The sequence below is a fragment of the Anser anser genome, assembly GCF_964211835.1.
Source record: "Anser anser genome assembly, chromosome: 2".
NCBI classification, from domain to species: domain Eukaryota; kingdom Metazoa; phylum Chordata; class Aves; order Anseriformes; family Anatidae; genus Anser; species Anser anser.
In genome coordinates, this window is record NC_139721.1 from 138,607,548 (window position 1) to 138,631,051 (window position 23,504).

Consider the following 23,504-nt stretch of genomic DNA (forward strand, 5'->3'; position numbering starts at 1 on the left):
GAGATCATCTAGAGTATATGGTGCCATTTCAGGTAGATATATTTTGTATTACACAGAAATTACCTTACACATTCACTTGGGAGTATATCTTTCAACATTGTTGTAATCCAATTATCAGATCAAAATATTGCCAGTGAAGATGCTTGAGATGAAGGGGAGAATTTTCTAGAGGACATAAAAATACTTAATTTCTGATTTTTGAGGCAAAACAGATTTTCAAAATCTTTGGTATTAACTTTAACAAAGTAAAAGGTATTGACACATTACTAACCACATGATTTCAGACATGGGAATAATAAAAAGCTATGAAGTATATCTAAAGATAAAAGATAAGCAATATATTCAGTATATCCAATCAATAACACAATTTCTCTCACCAGGTCTGAACCAGTCTATAGACTCCAGGAGCAATATCTGAATCTCACTGTAACAGTCACATAGAGAGAAACTGGCGTGCAATAGATCCCTACATTATCCCCACATTACTCAAGGCAATGGAAATCCCAGGATGTGCATACCCCACCTTGACAAGAATATATTCTCTCTCTGAAATCTTCTGCAGTTGAAGCACATGCATAGGCGAGCTGGTCTTTTCCTGCTCCACCTTCAGTCTGGTTGTATCTGCAAAAGAGGGCTAGTGCATCAGAGAAGGCTGAGATGAATTCAGCCTTTCTCAGGGTAACTGTGCTGAACCATGCAGGTAACTTCGAGCTACTGGATACAGCAAGTGCAAGCGAAGGGTGGAATCCATTTGACCCATATATTGACATTTATGCCATGGTTACATTTGTCCAAGACCTGAGTCTTGATTTATAGTCAATGCAGATAAATGGACATTTTATAGGAGCTGTTTGAAAGCTTTAGAAGGAAATCAATCATGCACTGATTCCACTGATATTAATGGCATTGGTGACCACCTCAATGTAAACATTTATCTTAATCAGATAATATAATGCCTCTCACTCCCCATTTGTAGTAACCCCAAGCCTTCAGGATGAGGATACAACATTTGCCCTATAGATGTGTCTTAGATGCCTTCTCTGGCATCAGTGCAAAGGAGCTAGAAAGCTGCTATAGCAGGGTGACTGGCGATAACAGTTATCTGGAAAACTCCCAGAGCCTGAGTTGAAAACAGGAGAGCTTCTGGCTTGGTTACACTCTATTCTAGTGATTTTTGTTGAAATGTAGACCTTATAGTATAAATGTGAACTAGCATAAGCTGTCCTGAAATTGCTTTGACTTTCTATGGGAGCCAAAGAGGCCATCTGTTCCCTAGAGACTGCTGAGTTGTTTTAAACTGTTTTAAAGCAGGTCTGCAAGCAGCATGTCTACTACCAGTGAGATCTGGTGCACTTTAGGAGTACTCTGAATCAATAATTAGCCTCTTCTTTAGCAGTCCTTGAGCACCAGGACGTCAGACTATGTTTTCTTGCTTTCAGGGAAGCCCTGGAGGAGTGTCCCTAATTGAAGTCTAAATGAGAAACTGTCATACTTTCCCTTGAATGAAGCTCACATGTCAATGAAAAATCTGTCCTTTTATCAACCCTGTAGAGAAATTAAAGTCATGGAAGGAACTATGAAATACCAGGATCTTACTCTTAATTTTTAGATGTTATCATTAAAACTCACTGTTTTGCTACCCAAGAAATCTTTGTGAACCACCCCTCCAATTCAACTGCTTTGACTGTGAAGATATGCAAAAATAAGGAGCAGAAATTAATCAAAGATGCTGAAAATTCTCATAAAGAGTGTATTTTTTTAAACCACTGCCCCTGGGCTTTAATCTATGCCCATTTGTCAGTATGAAAATGCCACTTGATCTCAATAGAAAGGAGAATAGCCCATAAACCAATCTTCAGATCTGAATGAAAACACAAACCACTGCATATTTTCAACTTTAGACCTATTGCAAGGCCATTGCAGAGTATCTGATAATGGCATTTATGTTTATATAGTCCATTGTTTTTCCTGTGCTGCAAACTTTCCACTCTTGACAGCCCTGTTTCCTGTTTCCCATTATGGAAGTCTCCAAAGGGGGTTTCCTTCTGTTTTTCTTATGGTCAAAAGGAATTTCATAAGTACAAGTCAAGTTTCTTTTCAGTGCTACACGTGCAGAATGGAATCTGAAAGCTCCCAGTGTAATCATCTCCCGCATGTACATAGTTAGTGTTACACATAATCCACATCTGGGTCACAAAATCTCTGAAATGCTTCCAGGAATATTTAGACAGCCATAATGCAACACGTTGCTGTATAAGGGAGAAATAGAGCTAACCTCAATGTCAAGGTTATAGCTTTTGAGAAACACAGCAGCTCCCCTTCAAAACCTTGCAGTTCACCTTCTGGGTCCTGCCTCTGCCATCAGTTTGAGTAGCATTAATATTTTCCTTTCCACTCGAGCCCATAGAAACATCTGAAAACAGTTTACATCCCAACATGCCTTATGCCGCTGATGTTTAAGTCTAAACTGTGTATAAAACTTGGTGCATATGTAACCCATATATTTTAATACAAGAGACTGTCTTGGCACCTTTTTCTGCTACAATCAGCTCAGAACCCCAGGAGATAAAATATGGTTGAAACCAAACTAGCAGGCAGTCTGCATTACAGTATTCATTTCAGAGTTAAAACACATTTCAAGATTAGACCTGGGCTTGGCACTATGCTGCAGCACTGCCTTGTGTGTAATATAGTATCTATAAACTACTTTTTAACCACTGCTTACGGCACAAAACCCATGATGATTTAAATGCTATATGAAGCCCTTCAAAGACCTCTTTTAAGCATAGTTTACTTAAATAGTACATTAAGGATGATGCATCAAGGAAAACAACAACAGGCATTACCTGCAACCATCAATCATACTAGCTACTGTTACAATTTCTTAACAAAAATTTCAGGGGAGTAAAGGTAAAAAGGTAGTTTATTTTTGATCTCCTCTTCATGCAGCTCTGTGGCTGTTCTACAGATTTTTTGTGCCCAAGAAGTCCTTCATTTTGGTGTTTTCAACCCCCAAAAGGCATCTAAACTATCTAGAATTGCATTAATCTGTTCTGTCTTGCCACTGCCTTTGAATTTTTTAGTTGAAAATTTGCCTTATGAATTGCTTTTCCTACAGATGACTCTGATTTTGTGTCACCCATATATGTCCACTGGTGGAAGGGTGTTCCTGCATGTCTCTGTGCAGGCTGTCCTCTGCAGAGCATTCTTCAGCAAAAGTGATTCTGGGTTCAATCCATAGCCAAGATGGTGGGAGTCGCGTTTAATGAGCAAATACAAGAGTGCTTATCCACGCTCCATCTGTGTTGACCTCTGTTTTTACATTCCTACAGTAGCCTGTGAGGAGTGAAGAAACATATGGCCCTTGGAAGGGGCTATAAAAGAGCCTAAATAGGTATCCTAGATGAGATACTCCACCTCATTTTCTTTCTCTACTTTTTATCTCCATTTCCCTTTTCCCTTGTCCTTTGCATGCCAAATGGTGCAAATGCTTCTTGGAGGACCAGGGAGAAAGCCCTTTGGCGGTTCCTCTCTCTCTCTACTGTGAGAAGAAATGCCGTGGTATCAGAGGTAGCACTCTGTTTCATAGTGGCTTCGATGGGGTAGAGGCGATGTCACTGTTTACTTATTTATTTTGCTTCTTGCTAAGCTTTGTGTGTTGTTAGTGCCCCTGACACTGACTACTCCACCAGCAGACATACTTTCAGAATCTTTTCTTTTCTGAATCTATTCTTTTTTTTCCCTCTTCCTTTGTGTAAAGGATATGTACTGGCTTTGTGGAATCCCTGTAGCAAGTTGTGAATGATGTATGAACTGAAACATCTTTGCCTGGTACACAGTAGGAATACAGAAAGTGCTGTGCAGTCACTGCTGTGCTCTGCTTTTTTCTATATATACAGACACACAGTAGTCATCCCATATTCATTTCGACAAGCCCTTTATGTCCAGACACCTTGGGATGGGATGGCTTGTGTACCATTGGCCTGTAATGGAATATATATCAGAGAGATTTTTGTGCATAATTGTTCCCTGTGCTGCGCTCAAAAGAAAGTGGTGCCTTTTGCTTTTGCTAATATGCCAGCCTGAGGATTCTCCTCAGTTGAAATTCCAGGCAGCAAGAATACCTGGGAAGCATTGCTAAGATGTCTGTATTTTGCAAACGTGTGCTCAGAGAGAGACTTAAATCCTAGACACTGAGATATGAACTTGAGGACATGCTCCTTTTGCCTAATTGGCATGAACCCTAGATATTCCCTGTTTATAGCCTATTGTGAACTCATTCGTTTTGTTTCCTTTGGGCATCCAGTCCAGCTTAGATAGTGGAAATAGTACGAAATACACAGTAGAAATGCAAGTGTAAATCAGAGAGGAGATTTTTCCCTTCTATTTTAGTGGCTACAAGATTCATGTTCCTTCTCAGACACCTATTGCTAACTTAGATTTTTGATTTCCCATGCTGCCATACCTGAAAGAGATGACTTTGCACTAATATATTTCTGCAAGACACGTACCACCAAAGGAAATCTTATTTGATTTCCCCCGATCATACAAGGGTGTCTTTCCTAATGTGCAGTGGCTGACTGTTTTTCCTTCTGTGGTCACATTATCAGCTGGTTGAACCTGTTGTTTGAATCTACCTCACTGGAGAGATTTCATTTTTTGGGCATTGGCCAATGAGGCTGCAAGGTAATTTTAGCCTTTCCCTCAGGGTAGGTTTCTCATTAATAATAAATATTGAAGTTAAAGCAGAGGCTCATTTTATTAAAGGAGGAGAGCTTAGGGAGGAAGCAGAGGTGATTGACTAAAGCACCAGGATCCTGGCTTATGCTAAATTAATCACATCCCTGCACAGAGCCTCGGTTTACTAACTTGAAAACAGGGATAAAACAGGTGGCTCTTCGGCTTTGGAGACTGGCAGGTGAACTGCACTGAACAAAAATTATGGACTTGTTTACCATGTGAGTAAAAAGAGAAGCAAACAGGTAAATAAGACCACAGAGGGAGAGAATCAGCAGCTGGAGAGGGGGATGCATCCAGGTTACTTCGAAACAGGGTGTCAGAAATCCTCGTGCATGGTGAGGTAGGTGGTAGGAGTTTGCTGGGGAGGATGTGCACAGCCAGCCTAGCCACAGATGGCCCAGAGAAGATAGGTAAATCTCTATGTGCAGAGTTTCTTTCTTGGGAAAAAAAGAAGGGAAGACAAAAAAGCTAGAATTATTTGCAGCTGAGCCCAGTGCTTTGCCCTAGGCATCCTCAAGCCATGGAAGGGAGGGAGAGGAGAGGAGAGGAGAGGAGAGGAGAGGAGAGGAGAGGAGAGGAGAGGAGAGGAGAGGAGAGGAGAGGAGAGGAGAGGAGAGGAGAGGAGAGGAGAGGAGAGGAGAGGAGAGGAGAGGAGAGGAGAGGGAGAGGCCTGACTGAGGTGCAGTCCTGCTGTAGCCAAGATTGTTGGGGTTGCACAGGGAATTGGCAGGAGACTGTTCTTGCTACAACAATCAGTATAAAATGTATCAGCAACTATTATCTTATTGTCTGTCTCTAGTTCTCTCTAGTTAAACAGACATTTTACAGTTTGCCCGAAATAGAAGACTATTTATGACTTTTTTTTTTTTTCATAATTGTGAATAACGAGTATACTTGGCAACATTTCTTTCCTATTTTTAGCAATCAGTTTTTGAACCCTACCCCAGAGCATGCAGTCTGATATTCCTCTGTATTCATGCCTGGACAAATGAAGCTGATTCCTGAGCCTGTGAATGCACTGAAAATGTTGCTGCATTATTGCAACCTTGGCAGTGGTAAATTGGGCTGAGGCAACACTCCTGGCCATGCTTTCAGTATAATCCTTTCTTTGCACCGCAGAACCCTGACATAGTCCTGCCCTAACCTTTCTTTGAGTCAGTTCTCCTGCTGGGGGAGTTAAACAGCGAAAAAAGGTTGCTGCACTTGCTTGAATTCAGCAGAGAGCAGCTAATGAGCCCTCCTGGTCCTCCATGCTGCCAGGGTGCGTGGGCAAGGTGCCTGAGCTCTGGGGCCCCCAAGCTGCCCTGGACAGGGGGGCCACCTCTGGCTTGGCTTCCAGGTGTTGCAGACACTCTTGGGCCCCTCAAGCCACCCTGGCAGTATGTGCTGCTTTACACAGCAGGTGCGCCATGTGTATATTTTTGTAACACCATGGCTTAATGTACATCTTTCAGATTTTTTATTTTGCACTGTATTGTGCTTGTAAACTAGTATATGATACTCCCTACCAATTGCATGATTAAAGTTTGGCTCACGATTAGCCTATAAATTGGTTTTGGATGCTTGCAGAGCACTGATGTAAAAATGTTTTGTAGATAATTGGAATGTTCTAGAAACATGATTTTTGTTATCAAGATATGTTAAAGTGGACTAGGAACATATTGTCTGCATTTTGCTAGTACCTCTGTGGTTTTCTCATTATTCTACATTTTGGGAGTTTAAAACTAATACATCCAAGTCTCTGCCACTCAATTTTTATTCATAGACTGAAAGAAGAAAGCAAACTTTCCTGTTTATCAGTACCTGATCAGTTTCTCAGCTTGAATGAATTACTCAAATAAGTCCAAACACAGGAAAAAAAAAATATATATATATATATATATATATATTCTCTGCACCTACAGAGAAGATACAGCTCTCAAAAGCAAACATTTTTCCAGGTGTTTGGTCACCAACTTCCTGTTCTTTAATGGTCAGACTCTCTTAAAATTTCAAGTATAAATACACTCAGCTCAAGAATTATTTTTAATTTCACATGAAATAGCCTTGAGTTATTTCGCTAATCTTAGGCCTTCATATAGGTTAAGCTAATTTAAAAGTTAATTTTAAATTATTTAAATATTTGTATAAGTCAGTTTTAGCAACACTTAAATACAGACCCTTGCATTGTTATTTCTGAGAACTAATTTTTGTACCCTTTGTCTGTAGAAAAAGTCGGTTAGATGCTTCTTACTTCTAAATCATACTGAGATAATAACAGTTATTCTGTAACTTGTAAGAAAAGCTGTGATTATGAAATAAATATGATGTAATCACAAACCAGAAAGGTTGTGCTCAGCAGGCAATTCTGTTAAGACTCAGATCACTTTACTCAGAAAGTTTGAGCCCTCTGCTCCAAAGCAAAAGCCTTTTTGGACCAGTGCTCCTTGCTGGGCTGGTGCTTCTCTTTCCCAGGTGCCATGTTCTCATCACCAAGCAGCTGGAGAATAATGATGCACGGAAGGAAGGAAAGGCTACCTATACTGAAATGACCTAAAGCTGACACAGGGCAATATGATATGTCTGCTCTGGAAACTGCTCAGCGTACTGTCAGTGAGGCTGTCGCTAGCAATCCTAATCACATCCCCCTGGTTGTCTGAAATGTTCTCTTACACACTTGATTTTCCTGGTTGCAGGAAAATAAAACATTGGTCTCTCTGCAGAGAGTATGTGATCAGACAGATTCTGTAATGTGCTGTCTTGCCACAAATAATGCCTCGACAAGGGAGTGCATAGAAAAGAGGTGGCTCCGAGACCTTGTGTTGGGCTGATACATGGTGTTTGGGACCTTTTCGTGTGTCCTGGGCTGATGAGCAGGGTCCCAAGGGTGAGCCGTGCCCTGTGGTCGGACTGTCCTCTCTGCAGCCTTGCTGCAGCACAGCCGCATGCCTTGCACACTGCACCATAGCTTGCACCCAGCACTCATGTTGGGAGGCACTTCTTTGCAATAGTCTTTAGTGATTACTTACAGATATTTACTTTAGGATACGGCATATAGAACATTCAAAGGGTTTTGAAAATCTCTCAGTTTTTCAACTTCTGAAGGATTATTAACTTCAAAGTCTGAAGAAATGTCGGCCTTCTATGTTTGGAAATGCCAGCAGCCTTTGCATATCCCCACCGCAGTACCAAGCAACCCCCAGCAGAGAGGAACGATTACTGCCTTGGTGGCGTAAGGATGGCTTTTGATCTCCTAACATATTGGAAATTACTTAAAGGTAAGCCATCTGCTAGCTGAGGAACAAAAATAGATTACATCACACCCTGCTAGAAAGATTGTGTTAAATCCTGTGTATCAAGGCTTTTAATAATTCTATATTAAGTCAGCTAATAGGATTAGGTACACATTTTCCTTAGGCTTCTTTCACCAACTATTAACAAAAAAACTTTTCTTTTTTTTTTTTTTTTTTGGAGGAGATCTGTAAAATTCACACATCTTCCATTGTGAATAAAAGGAGTTCTTTCAGGAACTAAATATTTCTTCACATCACAATTGCTCTCCAAAAGTAGTTACAATAGGAGAGCAGGACAGTGAGTGTTGGGAAGAACTTAACACCTTTATTTTTTGTTAATACAATAGTATTAAGTGCAAATGATGGAGTGCCCTGCTAGAGTATTATAACTAGTTATATATGATGTAATCTCTCTTTAAGAGATCATTAAAGACGTTGTTAAAAGGCTTTAATTTAATTATCTATTTAAAGTAGATAGCCAACTAAGAAAGGTGGTTCAGACCAGTTCTGTTTAAACTTATAAGAGGCTTTGTCTAGTATTTCTTGTGGTTAGTGGCAAAGTACAACAGTCAGAACAGGAGAGCACAAAGCTCATTATTTTGGCTTTGTCCAGCAAAAGATGCTTATAAGCCAATCCTCTTATACTACTGTCACTGGTGCATCTGTCTGGTCCCTGGCAATCTGAAAATCATGGACTACAAGAACTGGAACATATATCCAAGTCATTGGGTGTAATAGCACTTAGTGGACATTATCTTCCATTAATTTGTGCAATTATTTTGTAAGATTATTTATAGTTTTGGCTTATAAAATATCCTTTGATGATTAGTTTCAGAATTAAAGTCTATGTTGTGTGGTAACTACTTCCTTTTGTTAAAAAATTTTGAGCTCAGAATTGTATAAGGGGGGTTGTTTACTAACTGTGTTTCTTGCCAGAGTTAAAGAATTTGGAATTATGCTTGTATGCACAATAAGTTGTTTACATCCTGTTTAGAATTTAGCTTTTAGAATCACGGAGTCATAGAATGGTTTGGGTTGGAAGGGACCTTAAAGACCATCCAGTTCCAACCTCCTGCCGTGGGCAGGAGCACCTCCCACCAGACCAGGTTGCTCAAAGCCCCATCCAGCCTGGCCTTGAACACTGCCAGGGATGGGGCATCCACAGCTTCTCTGGGCAACCTCTTCCTTTGCCTCACCAACCTCACAGCAAAGAATTTCTTCCTAATACATAATCTAAATCTACCCTTTTATTTTAAAGCCATTACCCTGTGTGCTATCCCTACACTCCCTGACAAAGAATCCCTCCCTAACTTTCCTGTAGCCCCCTTTATGTACTGGAATGCCACTGTAAGGTCTCCCCGGAGCCTTCTCTTCTCCAGGCTGAACAACCCCAACTGCCTCAGCCTCCGCCAACACCCCCAGGTCCCAATACCAACCCCTGAAGAACACCACTTGTTAATGATCTCCACTTGGATGTTGAGCCATTGACCATAACTCTTTGAGTGCGACCATCCAGCCAATTCCTTACCCACCCAGTGGTCCACCCATCAAATCCATGTCCCTCAAGGATATAGAGTGGGAGAGTGTCAAATGTTTTGCACAAATCCAAGTAGATGTTGTCAGTTGCTTTTCACCTATCCACCAGTGCTGTAAACCCATTGCAAAAGGCCACCAGATTTTCCAGGCATGATTTGCCCTTAGTTTACACTTAGTTTACACTTATTGCCATTATTTCGTACAAATTCATTAGTGACTAAGTTTTACTACCTCTATATCAAAAACACCTGAAAGAATAATTACTTGTGATTAATTTGTGAAGATTTCTGATATGGCAAAAGAAGGCATGCTCATCACTAATAAAAAGTCCTACTAGCCACCAAATATTCATAGCCCTACCATGGATTAGAGGTAAACATACTCAACCATTATAAGTGGTATGTTCCTCTATGAGTAATTTATTTGATTTCAAAAGAAGGTATCCCCCCATAAAATAATGCTATAAGAATCTGGAAACATATCAGTTAGAACCATATCTTGAATATATATTTTCTGAGCAATGCAAGAAATGGAAGCTGATGCCACTGATCATTTCATAGATCTAAACCTCTTTTAGAGACCTCTTTGCCTAGAACCTCGGTTAGATCTACTGCTTCTGTTTTGGGACACAGAGATAACAACTTTACAGTCTTAAGACACTGGAAGATCTTGGCTTTGGTATAGTGCTGCTCTCTGCTTGTTCTACTCCTTTCCTAAAAATTAACATTTGAATTCATCTTTTGATCACTACTCCACATTTATATGACATCTACATTGAGTTATGCACCTAGATCTCACTCCTGGTGTGTAAAGACTACCACAGAACCCAAAATGTTTTAGATAAGGTTAGGATTTTCCCATGTATATCACTTTAAAATTTTCAACACTAAATTTCTGTCATCATTTTATTGTCCAGTTGCTTAATGACATAAAGTCTACCTACAATCCTCCACATTTTGCCTTTGTCCTTTGATATTCTGGGTACCTAAGCATCATTAGCACGCTAGACTTGTCCCTTTTCCAGGATATTTTAACAGTCCTGGAAATATTGAACAATCTCTGTAGATTTCCCTACAATGTGAAAGTAAACTTTTACTCCTACCCTTTATTTTCTGTGTTTCATTCAGATATCCATCTAAACAAAAATTCCCCTTCGGGCCACAGATGTTTAGCTTTCTTAAAATCTTTACTGAGGGATTTTGTAAAAAGCCTTTTGGAAATCCAAGTAGACGGTACCTAGCAGATCACCCTTATCTACATGGCTTTTTATTTTTCAAAGAACTCTAAATTTATAAACCAATACTTCCATGGACAAAGACATGGAGTAGTTCCAGATGTGCATTATTTCTATTCTTATTAAACATGCTACTGATGTGTCCTGTATAGATGTCAGTCTCAGAGGCCTGTAGTTCCTCAGATCTTCCCTGGAATCATTTCTATAAACTGATATCCCATTTGGCAGTCTTCAGTCCTGTTACTAAGGCAAATTCAGGCAAGAAGTTACACATCCCCAGCAATAATTCAGCTATTGCGTCCTTGCATTGTCCTAGAACAACTGGCTGAATAACATCTGCTCTTGGCTATTTTTTATTGTTCAACTGTCCATTTGTTCCTTATCCTTTTCTGCAGTCATTTCAATTTCAAAGAGATACTCTGCTCAGTACTCAACAACAACAAAAAATACTCCTGAATGTGAATGTCCTTAGTTTCATCTATAGTGAACACTAATTTATTTAAATTATGAAGAGATCTTTTCCTTCTGTATCATGATCAGCAAGTGGCCCTGCAGACTGTTTTAAAGAATATTGTTAATAGTTTTGTTGACCTTACAGTGTTTTCACATTTATGCTTCCAGAATTTATGATTGCTTTCTCCTTGTTTGGATATGACTTCAGGTTTCTGAAGGACACCTTCATGCTGTACAAAGTAGTGTTTTTCTGTTAACTGAGATACTCAACTGGAATTCTTAAAAAAACTAGTCTTGCACAGAAAGCAGCTGGAGGAATTGCTGGCTTTTTCCTCCCTTTCTGATATTTGAAAGTGGTTAAAATCAGCATGTGGGAATGTAGAAGACCTGGTCTTCATTTATTTCTTTTCTTAAAATAATTCAAGCCTACCTCCATACCCTAAAAATGGTCAGGTAGACTATGTTTGGACTATAATCCTTTTCCTCCCTTCTTTTCGAAGATGTTCCTTTTCTCACAGCATTTGTAAAAATATCGTCTAGGTGGCAGAACATTTGTTTTGGAATGGAAGTCTCATGTTAGGTCTCAAGACCTGTGACTTTTTCTGCTTTGTGCTATGTGGCCACTGCTTAACACACACGTTTAGTATAGAGAGAGGACACCATTATCCACCATTCATGGTGTACATGTGTTAAGCTGTAGATCCACACACTATTCTTGTAGCTCAAAAAATCAATGTAAAGTAGAACTTCACAAAAAAATCAAGTAGTTTTACATTTTCTGAGTTCAAAAGACCCTGTCATTTGGTGTTTAAGGTAGACATTGGGAGGTACAGAATCAATGTGGTCACGATCAGAATTGAACCATGGTCTCCCAGCTTGTGACTGAATATTGTGGAGTCATCAGAGATACTAATGTCATCTGTTACCCACACACCTGTATTTTGAGAGAAAGAACTTTAACCTGAGTCCTCTGAAAGAGTTTAAATTTTGATCTTCAGAAGAGTGTCCAGGGTCTAAGACTGCAGCAGGGTCTGGCCGCCTTTGGTGTACTGTCTCTTGGGCTTTGGGAACCTCCTCTGAGGTACCATGGGGGGAACTGAATCTCTCATTAAAAAGCATGAATTCTGTTACGTGACTTCAAATTTGGACCAAAGGGATGAATCAATCAAGAGATTTATATGACTAACTGCTACTTAGGCACCTAAATCTAATGTTTATATATCACTGAGACTCTCAAAACTCCCACTGAATTGCTGCTGACCATTTTAACTCATTATTACTTTCAAGATGTATATCTCCTAACTTTAAACACGTGCAATGTAGGTATTTATATCGGAGTTAATCATCCTTAGTTCCTCTTGTTCTCCCTGGAAAGAAAAGGAAGTTTCTAAGGAATGATTCACCAGACCCACTCCAGAGATCTACAGGACATCCCAGGCACTATACAGTGAGCCCTCAGTGACAAGTTCAGATGTACCTGCCCCTGCAGTTGGTGAGTGCATTTTCATAGATGAATTGAAACCTGGGTGTCAGCAGAGCTACAGGTCATTTGTACACTCTACTGCCATAAACCACCTGTGCATAGCAAATGCCAAGCAATGTAAGCTATTTCAAACCTCAAAGAAAAGTCACATTGCAAATTGATATAAACTAAGAGCAAGCCCATGAACAGTTACGATGGTTGACATGCAGGGAATTACTAAGTTGCTTCATGTAGTGCGGACGCAAGATGTCCAAGGTCGTCCTATACTGGAGCTACACAGAGCCATTGTCATCTTCATGCCTCACCACGGTGGTGGCAGTAGGTGTGGCCACATCTCCCCCAAAGGTGCCAGCACACTAGACAGCCTCCATTTGCATGGTGTTTTTCTTAGAGAGATGGAACAGAAGCGGATGCCTGAAGTTTCAGAATGCCTAAAATTTAATAGGTTCTGGTATACACTAACTTTGGTCTGAACTGCAGCAAAAGGGAACAGGTGTCCTAAAAACTGGTTAGAAATTGGGCTTGGGGCTTTTACAACACTACTGTATGCAGATGAGAATTTACTGAAGGTAAAGGAATAACCTGAGTGGTTGAAGTGATGTGCAGAGCAAAAAGGAGTTGCACGACGAAGCCTGTACTTAAGCGAATGGTTAGATAGGATGCAATACTTCATTTGCATATTATCATTAAATACCGATGGAAATATTAATAACCCTTAGTTATAAAGTTAAGAAGGTTTGTTTCAATGACCACTGTAAACCACTGGAAATTTATATTGGCTTTAAGTAAAAGAAGCTCAGAGCTATGCCATTTGTCAAGCCATAGGTTTAGCAGTTTTTGTTTGTTTGTTTTTCACTTGAATGAATGGACTGGAATTATAACTAAAGTGTCAGCACACCCAGAGCAGGCAGAAGGAATTCTCTGAAAACTTGCCATTTTAACTGGTGGAAACCTGAATACTAATTCATCCTGGTCTTGAACTACATGGAAAATGTCTTTATTCTCCTATATCTATAAGCTAATTTTGAGAACTATAGATCGCTAATGTATCTTAATACTAAATTGGCTTTCTTTTCTGAGCTATTTTTTGAAGAGTCTGTCCCAAATGACTTTTATCTTGTTACACTTCACAAGCTTGAATAAGACAATGGCAAGCAGCTAGTGCCATACTCACTATAGAAGGGAAAGATTCCCAATAGAATTTTGTGAGAACAAAGGTTGTGTTGCTTTGTTTGTTATTTTTTATTTCTCTTAATTCTTCAGTGAGGGAGAAATTAATGTAATTTTTAACATAAATGTTATTAATTGTACGTATCTACAGCTCTCTCTAGTGACAAAAATTTAATAAAAACTATAGCTCTAAACATTTAGTAGCTGTCTGTTATTGTTTAAGTAATGCAAATTACTTGATTTTCTCACTTTAATTCACTTAATTTCACAAATCTACATAGTTATGACCAAACCATGCTGTACTGACTCATTACATACTCAGTACTCCCAGTGATGTCAACTGAAATTGCAACTAAGCAATGATAGAAATATTTGCTCTCTAATCAGTAAATATTTCTGGTTTTATAGCTCATGATCATAGTTCAATATTTCTTCTCCCACAAGCAGTTATCCACAAGTTCAGCACATGCTCAGTATCTCATGGCAGGGGTGTATAACCTGTTTTATAAGGCTCTCATGCCTGGAAGAGACACGAATCTTTGCAAGAACAGAAGATGTATGTGAAGTGGGATTATGCCTGGCCTGAAAACTATCGTTTACAGTGGCATTAGCTGATTCTTTTGTTATTGAGAGTATTTAACCTGAGCAGAGTCAGAGATTTAGTTTTATTTCTTCATGCCCTGACAGAAAGCTAATCAATGCAACCTCTGAAACACTTAACAAAAACTCTAAAGTACTTGGCAGTGCTGTTGGCTTTTATAAAACTTCTCTACATAGCTCTGCATAACTGTATCAATCCTTGCCAGCAATGTGAGTATCCCTCCAGAAGAGTTGGCCAAACCATCAAACTTCCAATGTGTTGGATCGCTGCATCCCTGAGCTGTTGATATTGCACAGCTTTTACACGGATGTGTCAGTGCTACCCCTATTTAGATTCATTTGCTTTAGGGCGCTTTTCTCGCTTTGCCCCAAGACAAAACAGCATGCAAACTGTTGAAGCTCCCATGCCTTTTGACCTTGCCAAGCTTTGTTAGAGCATCTTATCTTTACACAATACCCACAAGCATGCATAGGACACTAGAATCAGTGTACCAGAAACTCAGTGCAGTCTTGAGTCGCAGCACCATAGGCTAAGAAGATGTGACATATATTTCCATATCAAAACAAGAAAAACCTTTCTTTCCCCTCTTCACCGATGCATAACATCCCAAAAGGCAAGAATGGCCTTCAGCTAACACAGATCAATTTTCTTTCAGCTTCAATCACCATTTAATTACTGTTGACTTCTTTAACCTTTTTCTCTTCCTTTATGGATTAGATTCCTTTATACTCTATTGCCATTTACTTTTTCTGTGACATAATCAAACTTAAAATGGTATGATAAAATTTCACATTTTTCTTCTTCTTTCCTACTCTTTATGTTCAATTTACTTCAAAAAACAAATCATTTCTTGAGGATGAAAATATTTTTAATGAATTGTCTTTTAACTTTATCTTTCTCCACTATCTAGACGTCATTTGCTTTAAGCAAGTAATTGCTCAGATGACTGGATGGCATGCTGGATAAAAGTACTAGCTTTTCACCTCTTAGCATTTCAGGAGAAAAACACTCACATGGCAATGTATTTTTGATGCAATGAGTTTTTTTGTTGACTCAGCTTCCTCTTTAGCAGATATTCCACATTTCACTCACTGAACCAGTCAAAAATTAGTGCAATTAGCTCTTTTTATCAGAATAAAAGCTATTGCTAAGTGGACACGGAAAATGGATGATTTCTGTACTAATGGCTGTAAAACAAAGAGAACACTGGGCAGAGATCCTCCCAACAAAACCAGATCATTCATTCTTTGTCAGGTTCCTTCTGCAGATCTACATAGGCCTGTACTAGTGGTATAATTCAGGACAGAACAAGGCCCCCTACATCCTTCAGACCAAGCCCTTTAAAATGCCTTTAGCTGGACAAGGAGTGAAGATTGTCAGCTTTCTAGTGCCCCAAATTTTGCACTAGGACTCTTAGAAGTGCACATGTACCCAGTTCTTGGTGGATTTGCAAATACCAAACATCATCAGCTTTACAGTGCAGTGGTAGGACCAGGGAGTTAGGGAGCCTACTGAGTTTTGGTTTGTGTATTTCTAGGGCCCAAATGAAGGAGTGGGGCTTAAAGTACTAGCAACTACAGTGAATCGTAGTGAATTCACTGCTTGTGAATCGTTTACCATAGATTTTGGTGTTTGTTTTTTTTTGTTGTTGTTGTTGTTTATTTGTTTTTATTTTTTCTCTAAAACATTTCTCCTTGAAACTTCTACTTAATCTGGAGCAATTGAGTTCCAAGAAATACAGTACAAAAGATTTTGGAGAAGTGAGGATGGTCTGAGTTATTATTGGCAGTAACTTTGACTCTTATGCATCCTTTAGATATCACAATTAATAGAGCCAAAATAGCTTTATCTTGTGGGATCTTATCACTGATGTCCATTATTCAAACTATTTCTTTGGCTTTGCTACATATCTTGTGTGGGTTGTTTTACATATTTGTGTCTCCTTCTTACACGTCCATTCACTAAGAATGAGATCAATTCTTGAGAGTAAAACAAGATAATAAAAAGCATAATTCTTATTTATGTTATACAATATAATACTTATTTTTGGTTAACAATTAAGCAGTTAAAACTTATTTTATGTTAATGATATATTACTGCATAGCTATAGATAGTTATTAATTCACTGGATAAACACATTTTACTTTCTGATTCCGTTACAGTAAAGTAAATGAAGAAAATACTTTTAAATTAATTTTACTGAAAGAAGAGTGTGGAGAATCCTAAGACACATCAAATACAAATGAGAAAACGAAAATTATCCTTTTGGGTCATCTAGTCTCTTCTTTCAGCCAGAAAAAAGCTTGCTTTTTGTTGTTGTGTGTTCCTGCTCTCTGTATACTCCTGGATTGTACACTTAAATATACACACATATTTATAGAAGATGATGTAGCTTTCACATAATTTTTAGAGTGAGGATGAGCTTACCCTGAAACACAGTGATCTACCTGCCTTAACGATTGGTAATTGTGACCTAGCTGATTTAATTTTCTGCAAACACTATGCATATCCTATGACATTTTATATCAAGAACATCATTTTCAAGCATATGTGTCTATGAACATCCAACACTAAGACAAAATGCACGTATCTGAGTTTAAGAACATCAGTAAAAAGGTCTGGCTGTAATGCATGTAGACATGACAGACTGGACTTTACAAAAAGCCATCAGTTTTAGCTAAAACAGTTGGAATTTATTGCATTGACTTATAAAATTTAAACCTTTTTGCAATGAGTCATTTATTTATATAACTGGGTCATATTGTCCATAACTGTAAAAAGCCTAGTAAATCAGACCTTCTGCCATTCCATTTCATTCCATCCTCTCATACATATCTTAGGATAAACAGGAAGGGACAGCTATTGTTTACATATTTTAGAAATAATTTTAGTTTCTTAGTTTAGCACTGGAAAATGTTAAATGAGTTGCTATCAGAGTTGAAGGATTTTATCCTCAGAATGTCGATAAGTATATAGTACTCTTAGGCACTACAATACCTGCTTGGAATCAGTATGCAATTACTCTAAACTCTGGAATTCACAAGTTTTTTAGGGCTTCTGTGTAAGTTAACAGCTAATCTTGAGATTTCAGCTAAAAAGCCTTTAACTATTTTTTAAAACAATTTTATTCAAAAAAAATATGCATGAAGTCTTCCAAACTGAAGATTTTAAAAGCAACTACAATTAACCAAAGCTCAAAAATTTGGGAAAAAAATCAGGAATGAGCTAAAAGAAATGACTAGATCTTCCTGTGTTTATATAGCTCATAAAATGAGCAAAAGTTCAAAAAACATGACTCATTTAAAAGATCAGTACAAAGCCTAATAGTGCCAATTAAGTCTCGGCATGATGCATTCAGTCCTCTGATATAGACCAGGCAGTTATTGCACTGTAATTGGATGTTAAATATAATTTATCTTACAGCTATTAATATTTAGAATGTAAATGAACTGTAAGGTTTTCATCTGATGTTTTCAATATTTATTACTTATTTTTAACCATCATTTTATTCAAGCGGGGTCTGAACATTCCACATGAATCTGAAATCTAAACTTTTGAAGCCCTGGAGTAAGAGAAAATGTAAGAATGATTTGATAGGTAAAGTTCTGAGGGATAAAATTGTCAAAGGGATGAAGGGACAGATTCTGAGGCATTACAGTGTATTTTTCACCATTCTCTGTATAGAAGGAATCATATCCAGAAAAGATTCCAGTATGTAGGGCACTGCCATTAGAAAGTGACAGTGACTATTCCTTGGAAAGAGAGAATTTACTGTGTATTTGTGACATTCCTGACATTGTGCTTTTTCACCCTCGTCATGACTCCACAATGCTTTACATTTCCCAGTCTTCATGCTTTACACTAGGGTAGGTCAGAAGAAAAAGGCAACATCTTCCATTCATCCCTGGGCCACGTCGTTCTTCAAAGTAGGTAAAACATGATAACAATGCGGCTATGGAGAAAATCTGGGGCTGCACTACAGATCTAAGCCAGAGTAAATTCACAGCAATTTCACAGTAAACACCTTTTAATTCCAAACACATTTTATATATTAGTCCATTAAAAAAATGTTGGTGTTCTCAGTCCGGATAGCTCAGGGAAAATTAAACCCAGGATATGAAGCAAGTGAAGAGGAAAAAAAGAATATCAGCTTAAAACTTCATCTATTCAACCACTAAAGTTGTTGCTTATGGTTAATTTTTACTTGGAACTTGAAGTTTGCATTACTGTTGTCTCCTCTTCACAGTTTAAAACTCAATTATTTTATGATTAGGCTGTTTCTTTTTCGTCATCACCAACATAATGATTTAAATTGAAGAAGGACCAGTATTAGTCGAATCAGTTAGACAGTAATGCCCAACTGAAAGAATTAAAAAAATAAAAGTTGCTTGATAGAAGTCAAAATTAAGGGTGAAAAATGTGTGAAAAAATCCTTTTAACACTTGGTTCTCAAGATAGCAGAGATCATTAAGAAAAGAAAATATTGTTTATGAATACCATATATTTTGAAAATATTGCTGAATCTTAAGGTACAAGAAAATATTATTGTCCTATTGGTATCACTACATAGTAAGTATTAGCAAATGAAGATTTATAAACATTTGGACAAAATATAAACCCAGTAGGTTGCTGGCAGTACTGATTCTTATGACCAAGTTTTTACCTGGCCAGAAGTACTGTTCTTTTGCCTTCATGCCACTGAGCTGTTTCTTTCTCCTATTAGACTATTTATACTCTTAGATAATACTTGGGGATTCTGAGTATATTCTTTATAACCCACTATCCTACAGCAGAATAGTCACTGAGAAATAGTCAGATGTTCATATTATGTACTCCCTAGCTCTTTTGCATCATCTGTATTGCATATGACCTTATTTTGCAGATTTCTGTGGCCTATTCTAATGCTGACTCTTTCTAAACACTCCTTACGCTTTTAAAGCAATCAAATATGCAATCAAAATATTTTTTTTCTATGTTGTGCTTGATAATACAAATATTCATGCAGTTGTCTGGAATTCCTCTGTTTTAGAGAAACAAAACTAAGGACATGAACACCTCCCTCGTCTCCTTTTCAGGAGCACTGGTGCACACAAAGACACAAATACCTTTGCAAACCTATGTTCCATAGATCTCACTGGAAGTCACCTTCATATCTCATTTATAGAATATGATACACTCCAATTTGAGATACTATGCCTATTTTAGCTATTGACTAGGTTACACAATGTATAGAAGAAGCAACGTTTAAAAGTGCTTTCGTTGGGAGATTCAGGTAACAACACCTGACAAACCTCTTTTGATACTACATACTAATTGAGTTGAAAAGCAGCACATTATTCATGAACAAAGAAGTAGCAGATCTCCACTCAAAGAAAGGGATTGAGGGGGTGGGAGAACAGGGTGAACAGGAGGGAGAAAATACAAAAAGACACCTGTTCTCATTAATTCAATGACTAGTGTCAGCACAGTCCTATTACAAGGAAGAATAAAAACCATAATGAACATGCCTCAAACTAAATTCACCATGGAAAAAAAGAGAGGAAATAATGCCATTCTGGTTGATGTAGCACAAGGTTTGGAAAGTTGGTGCACTCACAAATGAGAACTGATATACTGCACTGAGCATGAAAGCTAAGATGTGTAATTGGAAATGCTCACATTGCCAAGTTCATGCTTTGTATGGAATCTATTTTCAGCAGTCGCTAAAGATCAAATGCTTTTAAACACGGGGTCATACACTGAGCTTCTCTCGTAACAGAAAATTAAACAGCTATTTTCTTTGTCTGTTCACCATGCACATAAGTTAGAGATCCTCATTGGTCATGCAGGAAACTTCCAAATCTACATATTGTAAAGCCATACTAGCTAATGGACAGCACATTGGATGGAAATCCATAGCCATTTCAATAATGGATTACTCCTGCGAGAGCTTACAAACACTCGTTTTTTTCTTTAGACTTTTAGGCATATGACTCACAAAAGGAGAATATAAATATTTTCAAGACATAATATGAAGCTAGGGAAGAAAGCAAAATGTTAGAATAATAAATCTCTTAACCATACGGAATAATTTTACATGTACCCTTTTGAAAAGTGGAAAAAAAAAAAAAGATAGCTTATCCATAGGCTGTCAATAAAAAAACATCAATTCTGTGTAAATGAAGACAGAAGCTATTGCCCTGTAAATCCAAATTTGACTTTGGATTCTGCTTGAGTTTCTGCTTGAGCTGAGAAGGAAGGAACAAATTACAAAATACAAAGAACTCAGTACTCAAGTATCCGCATGAGATTTCAGAAGGCTCAGCTAAAAGCACTGCATCAAAATTTTCATGGTCTCCACTTGGCATCCTCAAAGCCTTCCCGTCATCTGTCAAAATGGAGCCACTGCATGTCACACAAAAAACACAGTGAATGGTTTTTAATATGACAAAGATGTATTGCTTAACCCAAATAGAAAGATGGTAGTTTATTTTGTTTTCATGTTATTTAAGGCTAGATGAGAAAAGGATAATATTTTCAGCTGGACTTCAAAAGCATGCCAGCAAAATATGGTATGAACTGCTTTTTGCCAGATTAGCATCAATGAGTGTTTATATGTAATCTGTCATTTACTTGTACAAACCCATATTTAGCATGCAAATAGATACTTGTCACTGGGCTCTATTTCTATAGTTGGTCAAACCAAAACCCTGATGTGCATTGTGCCAAACACTGGTTCCCAAAAATCTGCATTCAAATTCTGTAGCTCAAACCTATTTCTAAATAAAAGTAGTAGAGTTTTCCAAGAAGGTCACTCCCAGTAAAGATTGTGGTTGTGCTGGGATCAAGTGGAATACTTATAATTCATCTTTTTTTTTTTTTTTTTCTCTCTGGCTTCATTCATATTCTCTTCCTGGACTGATTTCTTGTAATTGAAAAGATATTTTTTTTTCTAAGAAGATTTAATCACTACTTCTAACTGAACATCAGCAGAACTAAACATGGTTCAACAGGACGTGCCAAGTTCAACCAACAGGGAACCAGTATGGAACATGTTTCTTTAAACTTGGATTACAGGAAAGGCAGGAGGAATCTCTGTTAACAACTTTGTTGACTGTTATGCTGTTTTGATATTGTACTTTCTTTGTAAGTATTGCCTATTACTTTTAAACATTATTTAAATGTGCGGCATGTACTAGAATATTACATTGAGCATGCACACAAGTTTCAAGGAGAATTTAATAGTACAGAGTCTGGAAGATTTGATTCCTTGGAGTTCTCAGCAATTCATCTCACCAGACTCTAGATGTTTCACAGCCATGTAAGCCTACGCTAGGCATCATCCCTACCTGTCAGTGAAGAAGGCATGAAAAAGAGCATCTTCCAGTAAACATAGAAATAGTTGGGATGATGATCTTCCATGGGCACACATTATTCAAAGTTTAGTATAGCGATTGTTTTTTCATTGAGGTAACTATTAGATGTCTACAGTCAGATTAGATTAAACTCATAAATGAGACCACCCAATGTTAAAAATGGATTTTTGACAGTTCAAGGTTAGGTGCTCTGCACCTGAAGAGTTGTAACCACATCACACAAAGTAGCTGTGATTTTGAACTGCAGCTTTCAAATGACTGTATTTGGCACAGGGAAGTTGCATTCTTCACCTGACTTCTTCCTCAATCATTTGTTTTCTACTAATTAAATAACATTAATATATAAAGAAAGCTACTGAAATGTAAAAATTATCTGGAGGTGCTAACCCCTGTTAGGCATCTCCTGATGTAAGTGTTAGCCCTGGAACCTCTGCAGCTGAAAGCCAAGCACTTAAATAGAATCACAGATGGAGTGCGAACAAGGCAGGAAGGTGAAGGAGATATTCAGGGTCCCCACTTTGCCCCAAGGGCAAAACATGTGTATGAGCTGTAGGCATGCCAACGCTAATGAATTCAATATACTGCTTGCCTGCCTGTGGGAAGCAGCTGGTGCCAGTAACAAGAGCTTGGGGAATCCTCATTGTGGGGAAATAGGACAGCAAGGGAGCAAGAACAAATGAAAAAGGATGTTGGTTCTGGGTTACAGGAAAATGCTAAACGAACAAGGTCTAACACACTGATTAAAGCACCTTGTCCCTGTGGCTGTTCAGGGCTGTGGTCTTTTGTCACCAGAGAGGACTCAGCCCTCCAGCGGAGGTGGGACTGGTTGAGATGTGCAGGGAGGTCACAGTCCCCCTGCCCGGAGTGCCTGGCTCTGCCCACCAGCTCCATACGTGGAGAGCTGCAGGCTCCTTTACCCTCATCTGCTACCCCGGCATGTCTGCCCTCCTTCAGTTTGATCGGATGACTGCAAGCTTAGGAAAGACACATTTTCTGAAGCTGCTTTTAATGTAACTTTTCCTAACGCCAGAGAATGCCAGGGACCCTGCTTAACACAGTGCTGCTAAAAGACTTTTTTAATTTTTGGCTATTATCTTAAAGGGCTCAATTCTGTAGTGCTATGTAAAATAGAATTACAGCTATCTGAATGTACAGCTGTCTTTATCTGCCTTCAGTAGCACTTATAAGCAACTTACTGCCTTATTACCAAACCTGAAGCCAGAGATTTATTTGCACAGGGACAGAATGATCATGCCCAATGTCAGGTGAAGGACATTTGCTTTCATTATTTTTCCCTTGTCTCTTGTATTATTCACATATTTCCTCTTCTTTAATGTCTCTCCTCTTGATTATTAATGTATGAAGAATGCTGGCTGCACAGTTCAGAACATGACAACACCTGAGAAACCCCAAAGAAGCCAAGCATTGCTATGTGTTATTTATAGGATTTCAGGTTTCTCTGTATTTCCCAGAATTTCTGGGATTTTATAATTAAGGAGAGAAAGACTACTAACTCAGATTCAGATGGTGAAGGAAGTTCCATAGCTCTACATTTGACCTATTTATGCCAGAATGTCTCTTTAATCACTAAAACATTCATGTTGTAGGGGGTCAGAGGCTTCATGTATTAATGCACAAAGTCAGGGGAGAGAGCTGAATA